General features: G+C 38.5%; 1 protein-coding gene across 8 annotated transcripts in view; it reads left to right on the top strand.

Annotated features, from left to right (window-relative positions):
* Positions 1–22,951, top strand: part of KIF6 (kinesin family member 6) — a 385,598-nt gene that overhangs the window by 40,392 nt on the left and 322,255 nt on the right. The window contains exon 1 of one of the 8 annotated variants that reach the window (XM_042938648.1): positions 8,352–8,372. The exons of the other annotated variants lie outside the window; for them this stretch is intronic. The gene's annotated coding sequence lies outside the window, so the exon portion shown is untranslated. Of the gene's footprint in view, positions 1–8,351; positions 8,373–22,951 lie in introns of those variants that run through there. 8 annotated transcript variants of the gene reach the window in all.

Genomic DNA, 22,951 nt, shown 5'->3' with positions numbered 1-22,951 from the left:
TCCTAGGATGAAGTATTTAGTGTTGACAGTTTGTTGTAAACAGAGCAGTGAAGGTTTCTTTTTTTGTTTTTGTTTTTAATTGCATAGCCGTCTGAAATATGGCAACAGCTTAGTTACATTATGAAGATCTTTCTTCCGTTATTACGGTAATTGTGTTCAAATCAGATGATCAGATTTTTGTTTCAATGCTCAAATGTTATGAGCCATATAAATGTTATGTTATTTGAAAACGTCTTGAGTTACTTTTTAAAGTCATTTATTAAGAGCTTTTTCTTGCTCTCTCAGACAGCAGTATATATACCCTTTGCTTGCACCTGTGATACTTGATACATGGCACTTCTCATGTTGTAATTGTGTTTATCTGTCTGTGTCCTGTACAGCGAACGGAAATATGAAGGACAAGGTCTGTGTTTTACTCATTTGCGCATTCCTCATCTATAGTGTCCCCTGTCTTCCTCACCTTACCTGATGGAATGGTGCCGGCAAGAAATGGCTTTAAATACATGTTTATGGATTGGCAGTGTCTATTTCTATAGTTACCTCAGCCCGTTACTTGTATCGGCCGTCTCTTCTTACCCTGCTCTTGTTAACAAAGCTGCTTGCCTAATGGGCAATTATTTCTAGACTTTGTCAAGGTATCAAGCAGGCTGGGACGTTTGCTTGTCCCCAGCCTGGTTTATTGCATTCTCCGTCTTTTAGTTTTTAGAGTAATGTCTTCTTTGGTAAGCCCATCTGGTCTTCCTCTACCAAGAACCACAATCTGCCCACTAAATAATACCTGACCGTTTCCTTTCTACGGTTTTACGTATGCTTCTATGGATCTTCTGTTGGTGTTATCTTATTCATCTTTTATCCCCAGTTATTTATCTTATTAAACTCTAAGTTTTTTGAAGCCCAGTCTACTAAACCAGTTAGTGCATACCCACTGAAAGCATTGTCACCCGTACAGTGGGGAAACGGACAAATATTCATATGCTATGTGTGCTCCCAAAGAACTGATGGTTTCCTTGGAGAATTAAAACCAACTATGTTTGCTTTATTTGAGATGCCAGAACTTCGTCAAATATACTATTATGTTATTAATAGCTTCCATGTAGGAGAAGAAACCCTGCCACGTGATACCTATAGAATGATTGTAAAACTAATCTCAAATTCACAAACGTGGGCATTCTGGATGGTATTCCAGAGAGACGACACAATGTATAAAAGCCTGAAGACATTTAAGATGTAGAAAGGATCTAGAAGCTCATGAGATAGATGATTCTTCTGTTAACTTTTCTTCCATCCTCCTTGCCTTCTTCCCACCATTGCCCTCTCCGCCCCCCACCCCTTGGTGGTAAGGTAAACATCAGTGAAGATAATACCTCCCTAATGCTTCCCTTAGAAATGATATAAGGTAAACAAACTAATTGGACTTTCTAAAAAGGGACACTGAGATATCATAAATTTGTAAATGTAAATTCATACATCAGCACACAGCACTATTTTCCACACAAGTAGGTACAGTATGAACCAATTAAATGATGGCTCCCTTTTGTCCTTATCTGTTTTTATAACAGTAGAACTATAATTGTATATACAGACTGATGTTTGGGCCAAGTCTGTCGTTACAAAGATGTTAGTTGTAAATTTAGCCCATTATATTATTTCAACATGTGCTTTGTTATTTATTTTTCCTTCTAGAATGCTGCTGTCATTTGTTTGTTGAACAGCAATACGCAAATTCTTTTTTGTTTCCCCATGGTGAATGCCTGAGAGGAAATATTGCTGCCTGGCAGAGGGGACTGGGGCCTTGTATGATTTATTTCTTCTAATTTTATTCCATTGTAAAAACTCCAAAATGATGTATTATAAAGACTCCAAAATGTTACAGAAACTTGAATAGTTTCAAGTTAATTCTTTTGAAATGTAGTTTTTTGCTCATCTTTCAAAATGAACAGTGCCTTGACATGTCTGAGGTTTAGGAAAATTTGGCTTCGGTTGATGAGGAGGGTCTAATGTAGGTCTTTGTTGCTGAGTGAAATTTGGTGGTTTGGCTCATGGGAATTTGTGCAGAATTGTTGGTTTGTTTGATTTGGTTCCCTTTGGACTACACCCCTGAAGTTTTCTTTGGGTTTAGCTTGGTGATCCCCACCCCACACCAAACTCAAAGTGGAAAACAGTGGGAATGTTGAGGTTTATACCTCAAGCTATAACTCATCCTAGAGCTTTACCCACTTCTGAAAAAAAAGAAACAAAAAGCCTCGATTTTAAATCTTTGAATGAAATATTTATTGAAACTAGACTAAACAATCCCAGAGTTAGTTGGGATCTTAGAGGTCGTTTGACCCGACTCTCCACCTGATGCACAATTCCAACGATCAATTTTAGATTGTTTAAAGTCTTAAAAGCTAATTAACTTCCATTCTGGAGTCCATATTTGCCCTTTGATTCAAGCTTGTTGACATTGTGGTCCAAGTTTGCTATATCTGTATGATTTTTTTTTTTCTTTTTGATCTATCAAGAACCAAGGGAAGTGTGTAAAAACTTCCAGATGTGTGTATTTCTACTTGTAATTCTGTCAATTTGTGCCTTATATATTTGGAGATTATGTTTAGAATTGCTTCATTTTCCTGAGAAGCTTTCCTTTGATCCTATGTAGTGATTTATTTTATCTCTAACAACTCTTTATATCCTAAAGCCTATTTGAAAAAAAAAAAAAACAAAACAAAACAACAACTCATCTGGGCCCATATTAAAAGCCCACAGTACATGTACAGAATATTATATAACAGCACCAAAGGATCTGGGCCGGCATGCAGTAATCAAGCACATTGATATAATAACAACAAAATGTGTGAATATTTACACTAAGTGGGATATATAAAAATATATTTTTCACCTTTTTACTTTCAAATTTTCTATGTTCTTATATCTCGGTTATGTTCCTTAATAAATGACATATGGATGACTTTTACTTTGTCATCCAAGTTGTAGTCAATTTAGTGATTACTGCTATTTGCAGTTGTGTCTGTCATCTTGACATTCTATTTATCTTGTCTTTTTTCTGTGCCTTTTTCTTTGTCCTCCTCTTTTTCTTTTTTTAATTAAAAATTTTTTTAATGTTTTTTTATTTATTTTTGAAGCAGAGAGAGAGAGAGAGACAGAGCATGAGTGGGGGGTGGGAGGAGCAGAGAGAGAAGGAGACACAGAATCTGAAACAGGCTCCAGGCCCTGAGCTGTCAGCACAGAGCCCGATGCAGGGCTTGAACCCATGGACCGTGAGATCATGACCTGAGCCGAAGTCAGACGCTTAACAACTAAGCCACCCAGACACACCTGTCCTCCTCTTTTTCTGACTTCTCTTTTGCTACTCAACTTGTCCTTACTCATTCTCTACTTCTTATCTGGAAATTTTATATTGTCTTTCTTTTCTTTTAGTAGTTATCAATAAAAGTTTATAAGCATACTTCATAAAGTCTGTAATTAATATTTCTCATCTCCTGATCTGCATGATTAACTTTAATCATATCTCCCCTCCATTTTATCTTCTCATTGTTAAATGTTTTAATTCTACCTTGTTTTTATATGATTCAAATTAGTCCTCATTAATGTTATTTATAAAAAAAAAAATACAGAATTTCCCCATATTTTCCCAGTTTCTTTGCTCGGTGTTGTTTTCTTTCACTTCTTTCTGGTATGAATTTCCTTTTTCCTGAAGTACATCATTTGGTAATTCTTTCACAAGGGTCTATGAATGGTTCCCACTTTCAGTGTTAATTTCATTTGATTTGTGTAGTAGCTGAGTATGGAATTCTTGGTCAACAGCTCTGTTTCTCTGTATTTTGAAGATAATCATTCCATCACTTTTTAACTTTTGCTTTTCAGAAGTCTGTCTTAGTCTAACTGGTCTTTTTCAGGAAATGTCTTTTCTTGCATTGTTTTTGAGAGCTTTTCTTTGTATATATGTTCTGTGGTTTCATAATGGTGTCCCTCCATGTGGACATGGAGGACATGTGGAACCTCTTCACCCATGTGGAACCTGTTTAACCCTTCCACTGAGTTTTTAAAATTTCAATGATTATATCTTCATTTTTAGAAGTACTACACAGTCATCTTTTCCTATCTGTTCTTGCTTTTCATAGTGTCTTGCTATTTTAATATTTTTTATTACTTAAGTATTTAGTAGTTTGAACACATTTATTGCATAGTCTGTATGTCTAAAGCTCTTGTAGGTGGGGACCTGCCTTTTGGTACATCCACTGACTCTTTCCTGGCAGATTGTATTCTTGTGGGCTTTGTTGTTTTGGATTGTGAGCTCATATTCAGTGGAGTTTTGTTCATTGGAATCCTGTACTACAGTATGAAAGGCATGTCACTCTAGGTTAGATTTATTTTTGCCCCTTCCTGCTGCCCCGGGGCTATCATCAGTTTCAAACCACTTTTTGTGTTAGTTTCAGGAATTGAGATTTACAGACCAGTTGGGTAGTGTAAATTATACCTCTTTTATGTACATGAATAGGTCAGTGATTACAAATGTTGAAGGAAGACTTTTCTCTTCCTACTCATAGTTCAGGCAGAGATAGACAAGTTTCCTTACCATTTCCTATTCTGTTAGGTGAATATGAATTTTTTTTCTTGTTTGTTATTTTAGTGATGGGCCCAGGTTTATAAGGAATCTCATTTCCAAATACCCACTTCCTAGTGTTTGCCTAAACCCTGGTTACCGATACCAGCATTCTTTTCCTACCCCCACACTCCTGGGGTCACCCCAGCTCATGTACTTTTATTTTGTTTTTCATTTACTTTTTTGTTTTTGGTCCCTGGGGATATTTTCCTTACTTTTTTTTTTCTTTTTTGCAAATTTAGCTGTGCTTTTAAAAGGGTTTGTATTATATTTTATCCAAAATTTCTAAGTAGGTTTTAGAAGGAGCGATTTCAAGCACTCTGGGTAGCCATAATGGCAGAATTGGAGGTCTTAGTCCTTTTACATTTCCCTGTCCTATACTAATACCAGGGGTTTGTTTGTTGTTATTATTGAACTGCAGGACTTCTATTGATCTCTGTTGTTTTTATAGTTATTGTCATTAAGTGTGGTCCCTCTTTTCAGCTTTTTTTTTTTTTTTTAAATCCTGACTCTGTTATCTAGTATGTTAGCTTTACTGCTCAGACCCAAGTCATTAGTGTGTTTCATGTACGTACCATCTTGATTTTCTGTATTTGGTAAAAATATTAAAACTGGAACAATCCATGCATATAGCCCAGGGATACACCACTAGAGGTCTGTGTGTCAGTGGATATTAAACACATCTCTTTGAAATTACTTACAGATATGTCCAACTCTGTTACTCAGTTCAGCTTACATTTCAACTTGGCTCACAAGGTTTGTTCCTAATGAGCTTGCTCAGTTCAGCTCAGTCTAATTTATTTCCACCAATATCTCTGAAGTACACCCTATGTGCCATTCTGTGTACTGTGTATACCATAGACATATGAAAGAATAAGTCGTAGCTCCTTCCTTCATGATGCTCATACCTGGTAGAGAAAAAATTCAGGGAAGCAAATAACCAGCCATATGGTAATCTCTTTCTGCATTTTGCTCAGGATCAACCTCTTTCTCACTGATTGCTAGTTTATGACACCTACCCTCTTTGCTTTTTTGTTGTTCTTGTTGTGCCATAGGCATGTTGGTTGAGTTTATATTATTGATTTGTGGGAAAAATTTTATAGGCTAATTTCCACATTTCTTTTCTCTGTAATCTTTTGTGAATAAATTCATTTTGGTATATTCCTAAATTTTCAGAATATTAAATCAATAAAGAATTACTAAAACTATTGGACAAATGTTAAGTTAATTTCATATTTTATTTACTTTTTATTTTTATTCTATTTATCCCGTTGGTTAAAATTTTTCTCAAGTTTTCTTTTCTCCAAACTTCCTGTTTCCTAGAAAGACAGTGCATTATACATGTCTGATATCAATTTTATGTTTTTTGGCCTGGCCCCTTGTGTTGACTTTTTCACCCTGGCTTTCCTCCCTGGTCTAAGACTTCAGCTAACTTTTTATTGTTAGTCTTCGAAAATTTGTTAGGCAGACTAATGATGTAACCACATTTTCAGTGAAAGAGCTTAATTTAATTAAGGGATAAGTTTTTATCTGACTAGAAATTTTAGATTTGATCTTTATTCTTTTTTTTTCTCTGTAACCCCAATCAACATTCATTAAACGGGAGGTCCTGTCCGTGTTTCCCTCTGAAGCATTTCATATCTGCTCCTGGTGTCTTAGTCCCACGTCTAGTGTCCTAGCTGACACTTTTATCCTTTCTCACTGATAATTGGGTCACTTCCTAAATGTTTTTCATTTCTCCTGACTGTAATTTTACTCCTGTGTTTTTCATCTGGCAATTCCTGATCTAGTAAGTTATAAAATCAATTTACTTGTGTATGATCAGAATTTTTTAAAGATGTAAAATAGAAGAGAGAGACAGTATTAGAGTCCATGGCTATAATCAAAATGTTTTTTCATTAAACTTTTGTTGAAAAAAATTTTTTTTAACGTTTAGTTATTTTTGAGAAGAGAGAGACAGAGCACAGGTGGGGGAGGGATAGAGAGATTGGGAGACACAGAATCTGAAGCAGGTTCCAGGCTCTGAGCTGTCAGCACAGAGCTCCACACGGGGCTGGAACTCACGGACCACGAGATCATGACCTGAGCCGAAGTCGGACGCTTAACCGACTGAGACACCCAGGCGCCCCTAAACTTTTGTTTTAATTATGTATATACTCCAACCATTAACTTACCATCTGTAATAGGAAATAATAATTGCTTGGGTTTTTGCCATTTGGAGGAGTGTTATTTGAACCTTTTCCTTACGTCTAGAGAACTGTGAATCATCTGAGTCTTGGTAGGAGGCAGGACCTGTGTTGTATTACAGATAAAGAAAAAATGCCACATCTTGCCTTTTCAGCATCCCTCTCAGCGAGGGTGCTGGCTTCTGACCTAGGCTTACTTAACCAGATATCTGGGATGTTGAACTGGGACTGACAGAGTCAGGAAAAGTGAGCACCGTGGCTGATGGTGGTGACAGTAGACACGACATCAGAATTTGGTTTTCTAGGCCACATAGGCCAATAACCCCAGCTGTGGCATCCGGTGGTAGCAGTGGGAACATCGTCAAAATGGTTTTGGGCATAGTTTGGGAATGTTTCTGCATGTGTAGCTTCCGTTTACTTCTCTGCCTAGTTTGTCAGTCTGCTACTCCAAAATTTTTGGAGATTTTATGAGCTGCTTCATTTCCATTCAATCCATTTCTTGTCTACTGCGATGGACTGAATTGTGCACCCTTCCTTCATCTGTTGAGCCTTAACTGCCATGTGACTGTATCTAGAGATAGGGTTTGTAGGAGGAAAGTGAGCTTAAAGGAGGTCATAAGAGTGGGACCCTAATGTGATAGGACTCTGGCCTTGTCAGAAGAGGAGGAGAGGGAGATCTTTCTCTCTTGGCCATGTGAGGACATGGGGCAGAGGCAGAGAGATCTGCAAGCCAGGAAAAGAGCTTTCACCTGAAACCAAACCCTGTTAGACCTTGATCCTGCACTTTCAGCTTCCAGAACTGTGAGAAATAAATGTTTGTTGTGTAAGCCAACCAGTGTGTGGTATTTTGTTACGGTGGCCCGAGCTGACAAATACAGACTTGGGTGCAGGGAAGCGGGCAACAACCACACACTGTCATGAAAAGAGGGAGGCAGAGCCCCATGGACTTCCCAGAGCGTTGCCACGGAGTGGGACTTTCTTCCTGCCTAAGCTGGGGCCGGGGCTTGCTTTTTCCACTAAAGGACCCCTTCTCAGTGTCTCCAGGAGAGTGGCTCATCTGCTTTTCACCTCACTCCTGCCTGGGCTAGGCAGAAAGGCACTTTTAAGGGCAGAGAAGCAAACAACATGTAGTTTGCCATCAATGGCAATATTTGCACAAGTCTGAGTGTGCTGGGTCCGGGCCCAGGTGCCCAGGAGCCCGCTCAGCCGGCACCTGCCACCTATGCCCTGGCCTGGCCTGACCACCAGCTGCCCCTGCAGGCTCCCCGCTGCTTGGCCGGAGGGGGCCGGCACACCTCTGAGCACATCTAGTCTGTTCCTGGGAACTGTACCTCCTAACATCTTGTTTGAGGCACAGAGCCTGAGTGCCCCGCAGGACAGAGATAAGTCACGCTACAGAAGAAACTCCTGAGGGTTTATTGCTACAATTAAAGTTTTAAAAGCAGCTGACTAGGAATGAACAGCAACATTTTCAAACGAAAATAAACTGAGAATGGACCTGTGTGAGATGTGGAAAATATTTTAAAGCAAAGGAAATGATTCAGCACCTCCGCGATGTGGCACAGAGATGAATTACGCAGGTCAGTTTTAACTTCTGTGGAGAGCCTCTACGTCTCGGATAAATCTGTGCGGGGGTGCTTCGCAAAACGCTCACGGAGGAGTATTTAATGTTAGAATTCGGAAAGAGAGGAGCCCCTCCGAGTGATTTCAGCCTTTCCTCTCAAAATCAGAATGGTGGAAGGGGGCATACGTAGCATGTCTTGTGGGGCAGAGCTTTATTTACATAATGGATGCTTTGTAAAGTAATTTAAAAAGTGACCTTTGAAAGGTTTAACTCGGTTTGTTTTGTTAGATTTTCTCATTTATTTTTTTTTCCCCAGGTCTGTTTTCGCAACTTCTTGTAACATCTAAGCGAATGCTTTAAGAGAATATATTTCCCCTCTATTTCATAAATCAAACGTACAGGTGTTAAGTAAAAATAAATAAATTATTTTGAAAAGTAAATATTCAAGTTACTTTGTAGACATTAACTAAAATAAGGATTTTTATGGTGCAGTCCCAAGTGCTAAATGTTTAATCTTAAGAATAAATGTTTCAGTGTTTTTTTAATTTTAGGTATTTTTCCAAGCAAATTTGGTTTTTAGTAGATTCCATTTTTCATTACTGAAAAGGAGCTTAACTAATGTGTATTTCCAGAATTGTTTTACTACATTGAGATCAATATTAAATATTACCTAAGACTGTAGTGGAAGAGGGTTAGAACTGCATCTGTATTTAAAAGAAATTTTTTTTTAATGTTTATTTATTTTTGAGAGAGAGAGAGTGTGTGCACGCAAGTGAGCGAGCAGGGAGGGCAAAGAGAGAGGGAGACACAGAATCTGAAGCAGGCTCCAGGCTCTGAGCTGTCAGCACAGAGCCCCACGCAGGTCTCAAACTCACGAGCCAAGAGATCATGACCTGAGCCGAAGTCGGATGTTCAACCGACTGAGCCACCCAGGCGCCCCACATTTGTGTTTCTTATTTGAGAGATTTAAGGAATAATTACTTTAATTTGGAGGACCTGATGATTAGGGAGAGTTTCCAAGAGGTGTCCCTGCAGTTTTGGGTATGGAAGGCTTGTGTAGCGATGAAATTTGACACAAAGTGAAATGGATGTTTTGTGAGGTTATGAGCTTCTCATCGCAGGAAGTATTCAAGCGGAGGCTGAATGACTTACTGTCAGGGATCCTAGAGTTACTGGGTCTCTGCACTCTGTGGGAAGGTATGGTGTTCAGTAGGGAGAGACTTCTGAGGGCCCTTTGCATTCTAGAGCAAAAGTTCTAAATAGTTTAGTTTGTCAGAGTCACATGCTTTTGTTGGATGAGTCATTGTTTGAACTCATCCAGTGATCACTCAAAATTTGAAGACGCAACTTAAAGGAAATTGCTTTTGGTTATTTAAGATGCTGTTGAATGCTTAGCTTTTCTAATTTTCTAAGCTTAAAATAAATCACACAGGGGACAAAGGATTTATTCAGGTTTTGAAAGGCAATGCAAAAAGGTCTCTCTGATTAGTTACCCTCACAACTTCAACTCAAGCTAGAGAAGAGGAAAAGAAATGTGGTTTAGCTATTTTTTTTCCTTTAGATTTCTTGTGCTTGTAATTGATCTTGTTCCTAGCCAGCTCACGTTTCTTCTGTATATAACTAACCCACTGCCAAACATGTTTCACATACTTTTATGTGAAGTCGACTGGCATGAAAAACATGGTGCATTTGGGGTCCAGAGGACCCAGATTTATTTAAGAATGCCTGGAGAGGACCTGTAACGGTGGTTCTTTCCACATGCGACCATCTGAGATGCTAAGGGGGTAAAAAAGAAGCCGTTTAGTTTTTAGTCTCAGAATCAAGGCTGCCATCAAGTGGGGGAAATTAGAGGTAATTGTCATGCCATTGTCTGAGGCAGAGTGAGATTTCCAGAGACCATGATTTCCAGGATCCCCAGCATCCTCTCTCCTTTCTCAGCTTTCTGTCTCCCACTGCCCGAAATGCCAGCCGGACTCTCTGATCTGTTCCTCCTTGTCCCAACAATCTTAAGAAATCCTTTCATTCTTTGTCTCCTTCCTCTGCTTTATTATGTGTCTGTATCTCACCACATGGAATTATATTGTATACAGCACTTATTTTACTTTTTAAATTGGTGTTAGTTCTGATGCTAATCATTTCCTCTAGAACATAAGCCCCATGCAGACAGGGGACCTGTCTGTCTTGGTCACTGCTGTATCTTCAGCTCATAGAATAAGTAGTACCTAGTATATACCAGGTACCAGGGATGAATCTTTCAACATTTTTATTGGCTCATTTGTGGAAGTTTCTAGCAGCTTTCACTGAATTGACTTAGATTTCTTTTGTAAAACTGTGCTTCCTCATCTGATGTAATTTCCTCGCCTCCCCCTCATCCTCTTTTGCAGTCATTAGAAAATGTTCTCCTCAGTCTGCATCCTTAAGAGAAGCCAAATCTCACAACTTAAACAAGAAAATAAAAGGCAGTTACTTCTTCAGACTTTTGTCTCCAACTTTTTACTTACCATTCCTTGTCATTACTTCCCTTCCTGGTTCAGGTCTTGGAGGTGATGGTCTACTCTGCTGTCTCAGCCCCGTCCCCTTCAAAACCCTCTGCAGCTTGCTTTGTGCTATCTTTATATTTCATAAATTCCTCTCATCAGCGTACTTTTTCCTAGGGCTTCTCACAGCCATATCTAAAACTGACTATGTTGCACTCATTACGACCTTTTCTACGTGTCCAATGCCATGCAGCTGGCCACATTTCCGCTTTGGTGTCAGTCGCCCGTGGGCCATCCTTCCGGGAGAACCCTGAGGCTGGTTAGCTTTATTTCTGACTCTGCAATGTACAGCCCAGCTCCCTGCTTCTGTGTTTCCCCATCATCCATCTCCAGTCATTGGTCAGGGAACAAATTCTTACAGTCCCATACTCAGAGTCCTTATTTCCCGCAGCGTCCCTTGGCAATCTTGTTCCAACATTTGCATTTCCTTACATCTGCATATCCTAGAACACAGGCTTTGCCACCAGTGTCGGCATGACTGGTTGCTCTAATTGGATCTTCTGAGTGATACCAAGTTGAGGTTTAAGAAACTGCAGATGGATTCCCAGCTCAAATCCTACATGCATGTATTCATTTGACAAACATTTCCGACTGCCCGCTATTTGCAGACATTGGTTTAGGCTCTGAGGTCACCGGGGTAAACACGGCAGAGAAAATCCCTGCTCTCTTGGAGCTTACTTTCAGTTTGAGCCTTTTATTGTCCAAGAGGAATTTTTAAAAGGGACTTCTGACATTTAATTGGGTTTTAAATTAATTTTTAATTTATTAAAGCTGTGCATTCAGAAACCTACTTCAACCTACAAATCTTATGACTATTTTTAAATCAAGTCATTATTGTATAAAAATAAGAACAGGCTCTTTCATATTGTATTTTACTAACATTTGGTTAATTCAAGTTTAAAAGTTGAAATTTCTCTCAACGATTAGTTCTGATCCCACTTTAGGTAACTCAGTTCCCTTTAACATTTTAAACCTCTTTTACACATTTAATCTTTCTGATTTCTCAAGTAGCTCAACTGCCTAGTGGGGCAGACTTTCAAACCTAACAAGCAAATCATTCTAAGAACATAAGCAGCTTAAAAAAAATAATGATCAAACATATACATGTAGAAACTCAACCTCTGTTAAACATTTCCACACTGTTTCCAAAATTAAATCAAATGTTCTTACACCTTCCAATTTAATATCACAAGTCTGAAATCAATTGCATGTGTCAAATTGAAATCATAATCTCTAAGTATTTCATACCCTTTAAATAAACATACCTAGAATAGCCCAGTGATGTGAAAATTACCTTTAAACATATTCCATAAAAAGTACAAAGAGTGTGGGTTTGATTTACTTTGTTATCTCTGCTCTTATTTATTAAATCTTTCCTGGGGTGGCAAAATCACCAACACAATTAAGGTAAGGAGTTGTACTATCTTTGGATGACTGGGGTTACTAGGTTGACAAATCAAAATACTCCTATGGTGAATGATTGCTAAGAGGTTGGCCTGATTTGTGTTTTTCAAAGATGGCTCCTGGTCTGTATGGTGAAGGATTGAGGGGGTGGTCAGATGATATCAGTCTGTCAGTGACTCGTGGGTCTGTCTGACTCTTCATCAGCCTCTTCATGGGAGGGGACTTTATCTGTTAAGATACTCTTCTTAGTTTCCACATCTCTGCTGCCTCTTGTACCCTTCTCTTTTATTCTTTCCCCTGCTGCGTGTCTCTCTAATTCCTTTCCTGGTCCTTTAATTTTCACTTGCTCCCAGTTCTACTGGAGGTGAGGTGAGATGTTTTAGGTTCTAGGAAGGGAGGAAAATAAGGCCCCCCCACAGAAACGGGTTGGGGGTTGGACTTAGCAGAGGAAAAAAATAAGAAAGAAAACATTCCTGACACAGACACATAGTCAAAAATCTAGAGGTATACACAACATATGTCAACCTGGGTTATCTTTGTGGGACATGGTTATGGAGGACCCTGAGTTTCTACTCTCTTCCATGTTTTTGACAAGAAACATACTGTTTCTATAATCAGAGAAATTAAATAAATAAATAAGTAAGTAAATAAATAAATAAATAAATAAAAAGTAGATGCAAATCAAGGGGATTAGCATGGCAATAGAATCACAAAAGGCTTTATAAAGAGGATGGAAGTGAATCTTGAAGAATTGAGGCTTCCCACTTAAAACAATCCTATTGTTATTAAATCTTCTTTCAGTATATCATTGTAGTGTAAGAATGGCTTTTGAAATGGCAGATTGTGATGTATCTTATCAGATGGAATGTGAACAAAAGTCACCATGTGTAGGTTCCTGTATTTATCAGCAATTTGGGGGTGATTGTTTTCATAGTTTAATAGTCGCAATGAATATAAGACCACTTTGTATCTTGCAGCTCTCACTGACGGAGCAGCAGTACAAGAAACAAATATGTGAACACCAGCTTTATGTTTGAGGCACTACAAGGTGCCTTCATGGGATTTACAGGGAATGAAAAGGGAATTATCACTTGCCTTAGAAAACTTGATGTAATTATGGAATCATGCATAATGTCCTCTCTGACCAGAAAAACTATATTTTAATTTTGTACTTATTTGAAAAGATAATGGAAGCTTCTGATCATACTAACCTACTTTGATAATGTTATTATCTCATGCTAACTGTTAGTATTTTGAAATTGCTGTAAAGTTCTTTTATGAGGGGCACAGTGCTGTGTATGTTTAGACTGATGACATTCATATAATTGAATAGAATAAACTGAATACTCGGGCTCCTTAGCTCAGTAAAATTTGGCTCTTTAAAGCCCGTTTTAGGAGTACCTGGGTGGTTCAGTTGGTTAAACATCCGACTCTTGATGTCGGCTCAGGTTGTGATCTCATGGTTGTGAGATCGAGCCCCACGTTGGGCTCTGTGTGGAATGTGACACCTCCTTGGAATTCTCTCTCTCTCTTTCTCTCTGCCCTTGATCACATATGCGCTCTCTCTCTCAAAATAAGTAAACTTTAAAGCCTGTTTTAGAATTTTACTTATTTGTATTATATTGTACATAGAACACTGCAGTGGAAGAATGGAAATAATCAATGTTTGCTGGAATGAATGCACAAAAAAATGGATGAATGAAGGGATAGATAATAGGCCTTCAATACATTTTTGATTGTCAGTTTTGATGGCCATGCACATGAACTTATGGGCAAATATGATATGGCTAAGTTGGCCAGTTTCCAGCACAGCCAAGTTTAAGCCATTTCTTTGAGGCTAAGTCATACAAAATACAACTTTATTGACTCAGATCATTGTATAGTTGAGCTGATCAATAACCATGAAAAGTGGCCAAAAAAAAAAAAAAAAAAAGCCAGTTTGCTGAATGACCAGTGCAGTAATAATGTATAGAACTGGTCTTTTTCTGTGATTAGCTGCTTTGTTGGCCTTAGACTTGTGGCCACATTTAAGGAGAAGGAAACCCAGATTAATGAGATGATATTCCAAATACTGAAACAAAATAGGGCATATATTTTCTATATGTAACACTTTCTTGGCCCAGATATTCTTAAGTAACTGTTGGGAAATTGCTGTAAAATACATAGAGAATTGGTCCTATTGTGTGAGCCTTTATGGTACAATATAACCTCCAGCTTAAGGGACCACATGTTAAAGTCACATTGGGGCTGGTTTTCCGGTTTAGATTTCAGCACAAAGGATTTACTGGAGATACTGGGAAGATTTCTTGACAGAGCTATTTAATGCTAGAATGAGTTATTAGGAGCAATTGTGGATTCTCTTGGCGGCCTCTAAATATAGTTCCATTTCTCCTCTGTCCAGGATGGGGTAGGTAGGCCTACCTGAGAACAGAAGGACAAACCAGACTGGTCCTGCTAGCCCAAAGTTTTGGTAATTCATTACAACCCAAAAGGAAGCCGGCAGTTCTTAAATGATTTAGTGGTTCTGTTTCATGTATTCAAGTAAGAGCCACACACTATGTTGGATTTTTACGCTCTAGCTTGGCTGACTGCCCCTGTGTGAAGACCTTCATTATTGAGTTTTATTTTCATTCACTCTAAACTTTTCCCCTTGGGTGGAAATACGTGTGCTTGGCCTCAGCTCATAGGGAAATTATTTAATGTATAACTCTGAACTTAATATACTAAGTCAAGCAGTAGTAGAGCAAAATACGATTTTTTTTTTCTCATTTGTGAAACAAATTATGCTCTTCAAGAGCAGTAGATGCTTATTTCCAAACTGACAGAATTCTTTCCAAAAGTCCTGCTTAAAAAGAGTTTGGCGGGGTGGGGTGGGGGGGTGGGAAACAAAATACTAAATGGAATAAAAAAGGTGTGGTAAGACCATCACGTATAATTTTTTTGCTCTTTCAACCATTACAGAATTTTCAAGATACCTAATAAGATCGTGTACTTCTCTTACTTTGTAGATAGGTGCTCTTTATATTTTTGTTTCAATTTTCTAAACTAAAAATATACTAAAAATGCATAGCATTTTTAAAATGCACTGTAGAGATGTTTTTAATGCAGTGTGAATATTCAACTTTAAACCTCCTGAATATTTTAATGAAATCGGCTCAGTTCCAACTCCTCTCTGCATGTATCCATTATGTATATGGAAAATAGATCATATCAGTGTGTAGTTCTCTGAAAATAAAAGTAGACATCCTAAGCAACATGAAAGTTTGGACTGTTTATTATGTATGTGTCCTTTTTGTGTTCCAGCTCAGTGCTTAACCTTTTAGTATCTAAACTTAACGCATGTAGAATATAGACGGTGGGTGAGTTAAAGTTGTTATGAGGGCCGTAACTTTTCAGTTTCCTGTATGCTTAAACTTGAAACCTTAATGTCGTATTAATGGAATTTTGAATCTTATGTGTACATGCACAAATCTTCTAGACAGATGCTAAAAATGCCAAAATGAGATGAATACAACTAAGAATACAACTAAAAATGTTCTATAAATGTGATTATAGGGTTTAGGCATCTTGTTGAGATCACTTTTTTGTTTTCTGACAAAGCTGGCGTAGCTGATTGACCTTTAATGTGCGAGAAGAATGTGCCAATTATTTGTGTACAGGTTGTCTTAACTTGACAGACTGCTTAAGAACTGTGGGCAAAGCAAATATTTGTATATTTAATCATTTATTACCATCAAATTCCTTTATTATTTTAGACATAAAAATTTAAAAATATATTGGCTACAAGGCCAAATAACCTTAGGAACTTTCAATTTAGAGAGAATTTGTGGCATTGCACAATGAGTTTGCCAGAGAAATAATTATGTGATTGTGTCCACACTATTTGTTAGAATAGAGGACAAGGTTAATTCCACCCTCTCCTTGGGGATCGAGCTGATAGTCATGTGACAATGCTACTAATTTAAATAGTGATTAGACACATATGTGGCTCTAACCTCCCCAAGGTTAGTTAGAGGCAGTGATTGACTCATCAAACTCTCCCTCCCACCAACCCTCTCTCCAGTCTTTTCCTTCATTCCATAGGTGTTATTGAATGTTTGTAGACTTCTAGTTACCCTGCCCTAGGCTTAGGAGACAGTGACTTGATTAAGATAGGATTTCTGCCCGCAAGGAGAACACAGTCATGGGTCAAACAGACAAGAAAATCAGTCACTTAATTGACTCAGCGGAAGGTATAATGAGTAGAGAAGGGACACAGAAGAACCTCCGTTCTTCCCTTGGGATGGTGGTGGGAAGGTGAAAGTGCCAGTGGAGAAGCAGTCAGGAAGAACTATACAGAGCAGCTAGTAATGGAGTTGCGTCTGCGACTTGGAGATGTAGGTGTTATATAAGCAAATGCATGTGAGGAAAAAGAAATTTGGTTGGGGCAGAGGGTTAGAGGGTGAAGTTTATGGCTGGTGGGTTCACTTGACCTTCCACACAGAAGAACTCAAATTCAAGTGGGAAATCTTTTGGGAACTGTAGACAGGTCCACAATGGCTAGAGAAAAGGAGAAATAATGGGAAATGACAGGTGAAAAATATTTCAGGTGATGACAAGCCTCATATGACCCACAGAGAAAACTGGATCTTGCCAAATAATTTAAATCAGAGCAGTGGCCCAGTTATATATGCTACAGAAAAATCATTCTGATGGCAATATAGAGAAAGGATGAATTGGAGGGACACAAGACTATTTAGGAAGGCATTACTGTAATGCAGGGTTCTCAGAGGCAAAAGCTGTCTAGAGTCTAGGCAGAGAACACAAATAAGTAAATGGGCCAAGTTCAGAAACTGGAGAACTTGGACATAGGGCCTAAGTAAATAAAAGGAGCCGTCACTACTTGGCTCCAGCCCGTTGTTGCCCTTTGGGAAAGCAAAGATACCCCACCACACACATGCACACACCCTGTTGCACATTCATTATTTACTTTTGGCTCTCAGATGGGTGTCAAACGTTTTTAAAAACATGAACAGGTCAACACTATACTGACCAAACAAAATAAATCATTGGGCCACATACAACCTAAGCCAATGTGTCACTGAAGTGTGTTCTTTTGAACACTGATCTTTGAAAAATGAGTTCTGTGGTCAAATAAATTAGAGGCAATTGGAACTTGACAAAACTGATTTTAAAATTCACAAGGAAAAGAAAGTGTGCAGGAATAGCCAAGATCATTCTGTAGAAGAACAAAGATGAGACGATGTCCTACCAGATATCAAACCATATTATAAATCTGTGATAATTAAAGGAGCATAGTTATCAGCACAAAGATGACAGATAAATTAAGATAGAATGAATATTTCAGAAACAGTCTCATGTATATATGAAAATTTAGTTTATGATAAGGGTAGCATTTTAAATGAGTCGAGGAACGATGGGTCATTTAAGAACTGATACTGGGGAAGCTAGCTATTAACTTAGCAAAAACAAAGTTAGGTTCTAACTCATGCCCTGAACAAAAAATAAACATAAGGTAAATTGAATAACTAGTTAAAAAAATAAAGCAATAAATATCAGGAAATGGAGGAAACATTTCTATGATGTTGGAAAATAGAAGGCCCGCTCAATGACATGAAATTTGACTTGATCAAAAAAACCCCAAACATTTGGGCAATATAAGCCACCATAAACAATATTAAAAGGTAGGCTACTATCTGGAAAAAGATATACAAATATAACAGTAATGCAATAATATACAATAATATATATCATGCTATCCATAGCATGGAAATAACCCCTCCCAATTAAGAAAGAGACAAATAATTTATTACAAAATTATTCAAAGGACATGAACACAGTTAGTTCCCTGAAGAGGGGAGATAATTGGTCAGTAAACATATGAAAATATACTTAATCACATTGCAATCAGATACATGAAAATTAGAGATACGGGAGACTTCTTCCCCTCCCTAAATTGGCAAAATAAAAATTTGGTAATATCAAGAGTGAGAGTCTGGGAAAATAGGAAGGAACTCTTTCATTACAGATGAGCATAAACATTGGTATGGTCACTTTAGAGCACATCATTGTGAGTGTCAGAACTACTGCTCTGTGATCCAGAAATTTCACTTCAAAGCATCTACTGCGGAGAAATGGTAAAGGCTGTCATCCCTCCCAGCATTGTCTACAATGGCAAGCAATTGGAAAGAATCCAGCTGTTCATCTGTAGAGGACTGGTTAAGTCACATATTTACACTGTGACATGCTATACAGACTTAGGTTAAAAAATAATGAGGTGGATTGGCTGATGTGACAAGACCTACTGAGTAAACAGAACAAATTACCCCAAACAAAATACATATAGTATGAAACCAGTTCTTTAAAAAGGGAAAAAGACATAAAACAATGCTATGTGTTAAAAAAAGAGCAGAAGTGTGCATGCAAAAGAGATAACGGTAATTAATTAAGGTGAAAGTTTGAGGATGGGGAAGGGAATTATGTTCAAGTGGGACTCAACTTCATGGTAATTTAAAAATTTTTAACAAGCATGTATGCGTGCATTTATGAGCTACTTGTATAATCAAAGATAAATGAGGGGAACCTGGGTGGCTCAGTAAGTTGAGCGTGTGACTCCAGCTTAGGTCATGATCTCGAGGTTCATGAGTTTGAGCCCCACATTGGACTTCAGCTCAGGTCACGATCTCGAGGTTCATGAATTTGAGCCCCACATCAGGCTCGCTGCTGTCAGCCTGTCAGCGTGGAACCCACTTTGGATCCTCTAGTTCCCCTTTCTTTGTCCCTCCCCACTTGCACTCTCCCTAAAATAAATAAATAATAAAAAATTAAAATATTTTCCACGATGGGAGAAACTTGAGCCTGCTTATATTCTAAGGAGGAAGCAATCAATAGAAAGGAACAAGTCAGAAGTACAGGGGACAAGTTAATTGATGGAGAAAGGTCCCTAGGGAGGTTAACAGAAAGAACAGTCTAGAACTTAGTTGGAAAAGATTTGCTTTGGATAGAAGGACCAATCTCTAGGACCAGAGAGGAGGAAGTGATGGGGCTAATGGAGATAAATTTATATATGTGCAGGCGGAGGTCGGGGGTAGAGAGCTGAGGAATTTCCTGTATGATGGACCTCTGTTTTCTCTTTGAAGTAGCAACTTGTCCCTACCACCCTCATGTCCTGTTATCCTCACTGTGGATATCAGTAAATGTGACTGCCTGGCCTCCACCTGTTCGCCTCAAACACATTTAATGTTATTAGTATCTCATTGCTTTTGAACTCTATCCTCTTGTCATCTTTGTAAAGAACAGCTTGTTACTGCCATTGCATAGGCTCCCACAAGCCCTGCAAACCCTGAACACTAGGTCACAATAATGGGCCATATCAATGAACCAATTCCTGTTGTTGGAAAGAACCCGGGGGATTGTTTCAAAATGTCTTGCTTTAATTCCTAGTGTATCCCAAGAGTTTTTCTCTTTCCTGTGCATTCAGAGGACCATGTTCCCAGCTTTCTCCCCAGAGAAATCTGTGAAACCACCCCGCACCGAAATTCTCTGGAATTTCTTTTCTTGCAGCCTCACAAAGCCCTCTGTTGTTCCTCTGTAACAGTCAGCTAACTGTGAACTTGGGAAGAAGTGGCTCTGCCCTTCCCTCTCTTTTAGATTTTAAGAGCCTACCAACAGCCTGACCTTACCTTTTATGTAAAATATATTTAGCCACTCATTGCAAGTTTCAATTCCTTTGTGATCCTTGGGTTCCAGATAGGGAATTGAAAAGAGTTTTTAGATCAGGCCTCAAAAGACATTAAGGAAAATATCCAAGTCCTTTTTTCTGCTCTAAAACTTTTCTGCCTTTCCTAGAGGCTGTTCCCCAAGTTTCTGGTACTTTCTGTCTTTGATAGCTTCATCCAGGAGGGAAACCTTGAACAGATTAGCCATTCTGTTCTGTTTTCTATGCTATTATGAACATAAAAGCACATCTTTTGTTTCTCTCTCAAATGGGTGATACAGATTTTTTGCTGTTAATTTTCTGTCCTTACCTTTATCCATCCTAGTTACTAATAAGTGTTCTGAAATACTACTTTGCAGGATTTTGCTGTGTACTCAGGATACAAATCATGGTACTCAGGATGAAAGGATTGTAAATTTGCACTATATTCATACCTGTAAGATGCTCACTACATGTAGTGTGAGCATAAAGATGTGGCTTTAAGATGAGAACAAATGAAAAGTATTGGAAAGGATAATTTAATTGTATATAACTCAATCTGTTGTATTAATCTTTTTATTCTAATTAGCCCTCACATTTATTGTTTAAATGAAGTCAGTAGACTTAATCTCTATGACTTACATATTTGTATTTTTTCCTATGAACTTTTGAAGAAAGCAACTTTAAGATGAATATTTCACTGGATATGATTCTATCGAATGCACCGATTATTAAGTTTAGAGAAGAAGGTGGTCAGATTCATTGTATAATTTAATTAGGCAGTAGAAAAACTATTATATTTGGAATCAGACCTTGATTTTAGTCTTATTTACTAAGCGTGACCATGATGTACTTAACTTCTCTAAGGCTCTGTGTTGTTGTTTTGTTTTGTTTTGTGTTCCATCTTAAAGTGGGGATAATAAAGAGAAGGCTCAGGAGAAGTTCCCTAGAGAATGAGGGAGGAGGACTGTGTTGGAGAGGAAAAAATAATGACTTCAGTTTTGATCAAACGGAGTTTGAAGTGCGGCAGAAAAATGTCGATACGTAAATTTTGATTGACTGCTTTAAGACTAGAGAGGCTTTAGTTTATTGAGACCATGCTGTTAATAGCATTTGATAAGATGGTATTTCAACTACTGTTCATAAACTAATAGTAGAAACTTTGTTTCTCACAAAAGTTTTTGAACTATTCCCTCGTGGTCTCTTCATGTCTCATCTCACAGCGTGCTCCTAGAAGGGCCCTGGTATGATGGCTTCCCAGCCTCTCGTATCTGCTCTCCTGCCACCGTAGTGACCACGAGTCACCAGTCGGCCACCTCTCACCTGTAGAAACCCTTCAACAGCTCTCCATGGCCTGCGGGATGAGCTTGACATTACTCATCACGACAGTCAGCTAAATAATGATCTGGCCCCCACATTCTGCCTCATGTTCTGCCCCTTCCCCTCCTTCCTCTGTGAGTGATCCCAATCAGCTCAAGTCTTTCTGCCTCAGACTCTTGGCTCTTAAATCTCATTAGACAATTGTGTATGCATGATATAACGAAAGCCACAGTGAAGGGTGATTAGCAACTTCGTGAGATGTATCTTTCTGTCCTTGACGGCATTCCCCCCCCCACCTTAATTATTGTCCATTGAAATCAAAATGTGTTTAGATTTTCCCAAGAATGTGAAAGTTGTCTTCTGTTTCACACAAAATTGAAACCAAATTAGATGGTCTTATTTCAGAGACTCCACATATAAAGAAAAAGGCTTGTAACTCACATATAAACTATAGCTCCATGTGGTCCAGTCTGTGTACACCTTCACCTTTGAAGAAACACCAAAGTCAGGCCTATTAAGGGCTCTCAAGGAAGTGCTCAAGGCAGTGGGGTCCGTTTGTAATGCCTTGCACTCATTTCTGTACCCGTTCTCCATTGCCGCTTCTCTTGGCATCTTCCACACCCATGGCCACCCCCTTGCCGCCTCCCCTGCTCTCTTGCAGCTCTGTTTCCCACCCTCCACCTCTTTCAGAACTGTTTAGACAACTCTTCCCCAGAATGTAGGCCCCTGTGTCCCTTCTTTCCTGTGCCTGTCTTCCCCATTTCTCGGGTTCCTGCATTTCTGTTGAGACCTGCTCATACAGCCTGTGAGCCCCAAAGCTCTATTCAGCCTAGTGAGGAAAAGAATGGAATCCCCAGGGAATCCTCACAGAGGACTCTTATCTCTCCACAGATATGTTTACAAATAAACCATGTGGGTTTTTTTTTTGTTAAAGATTAATGTGTAAATTAAAAGATTATGTAGGCATAATGTATGCACATCTTCATGTATTTAAAGATACTTATCTTGTTAATAATTTTCTTTTTACCTTGCATTCCCCGCCCCCCCCCCCCCCCCCCCCCCCCGCCATAAACTCCCACAGAACATAGTACCAGGCTTCTAATAGAGGATAATAGGTGCTTTAAAAATGTGGTTGATTAATTTACTGATGGAAAACCCAGTGCTACAATTTTAGGGAAAAGTGTTTTCTATTTTCTTTTGTCTCCCTACAAAGGAAATGTGAAATGAAAGTTCAGAATTTATGCAAGATTCTACTGAAATAAATTTCTGTAGACAGTGGATTTTTCCACATTACTGTATAAAAAAAAACTCTTGTTGCTTCGTTTGAGTTGCCTCCTTAGATGGTCATCTGAAAATGATTATGTATTTAATGAATCTAAGTGTTTATTCTCAAGGGTCACAAAAAAAAATCTGTCAGAAATGCTGTAGTAAATGCATTTTTCATAATGTAAATAAGATAAAAACGCAGCCCTTACTTTCTAATATAGTCTACTGGACTTCAGACTGAAACATTTCAGAGCTGGATCATGTTCAGAAGGGCTCATTTTCTTCTATTGAAGTTCCATGCATCTCTGTTATGTTTCCAGATTTAAGCTGCTTATTATTAATACTAAAACAAAATGGTTTCTTCTGGAACTT

The sequence above is a fragment of the Panthera leo genome, chromosome B2, assembly GCF_018350215.1.
Source record: "Panthera leo isolate Ple1 chromosome B2, P.leo_Ple1_pat1.1, whole genome shotgun sequence".
NCBI lineage: Eukaryota > Metazoa > Chordata > Mammalia > Carnivora > Felidae > Panthera > Panthera leo.
Note: the sequence above shows the minus strand (reverse complement) of the source record. Positions and strands in the feature narration are given on the sequence as shown.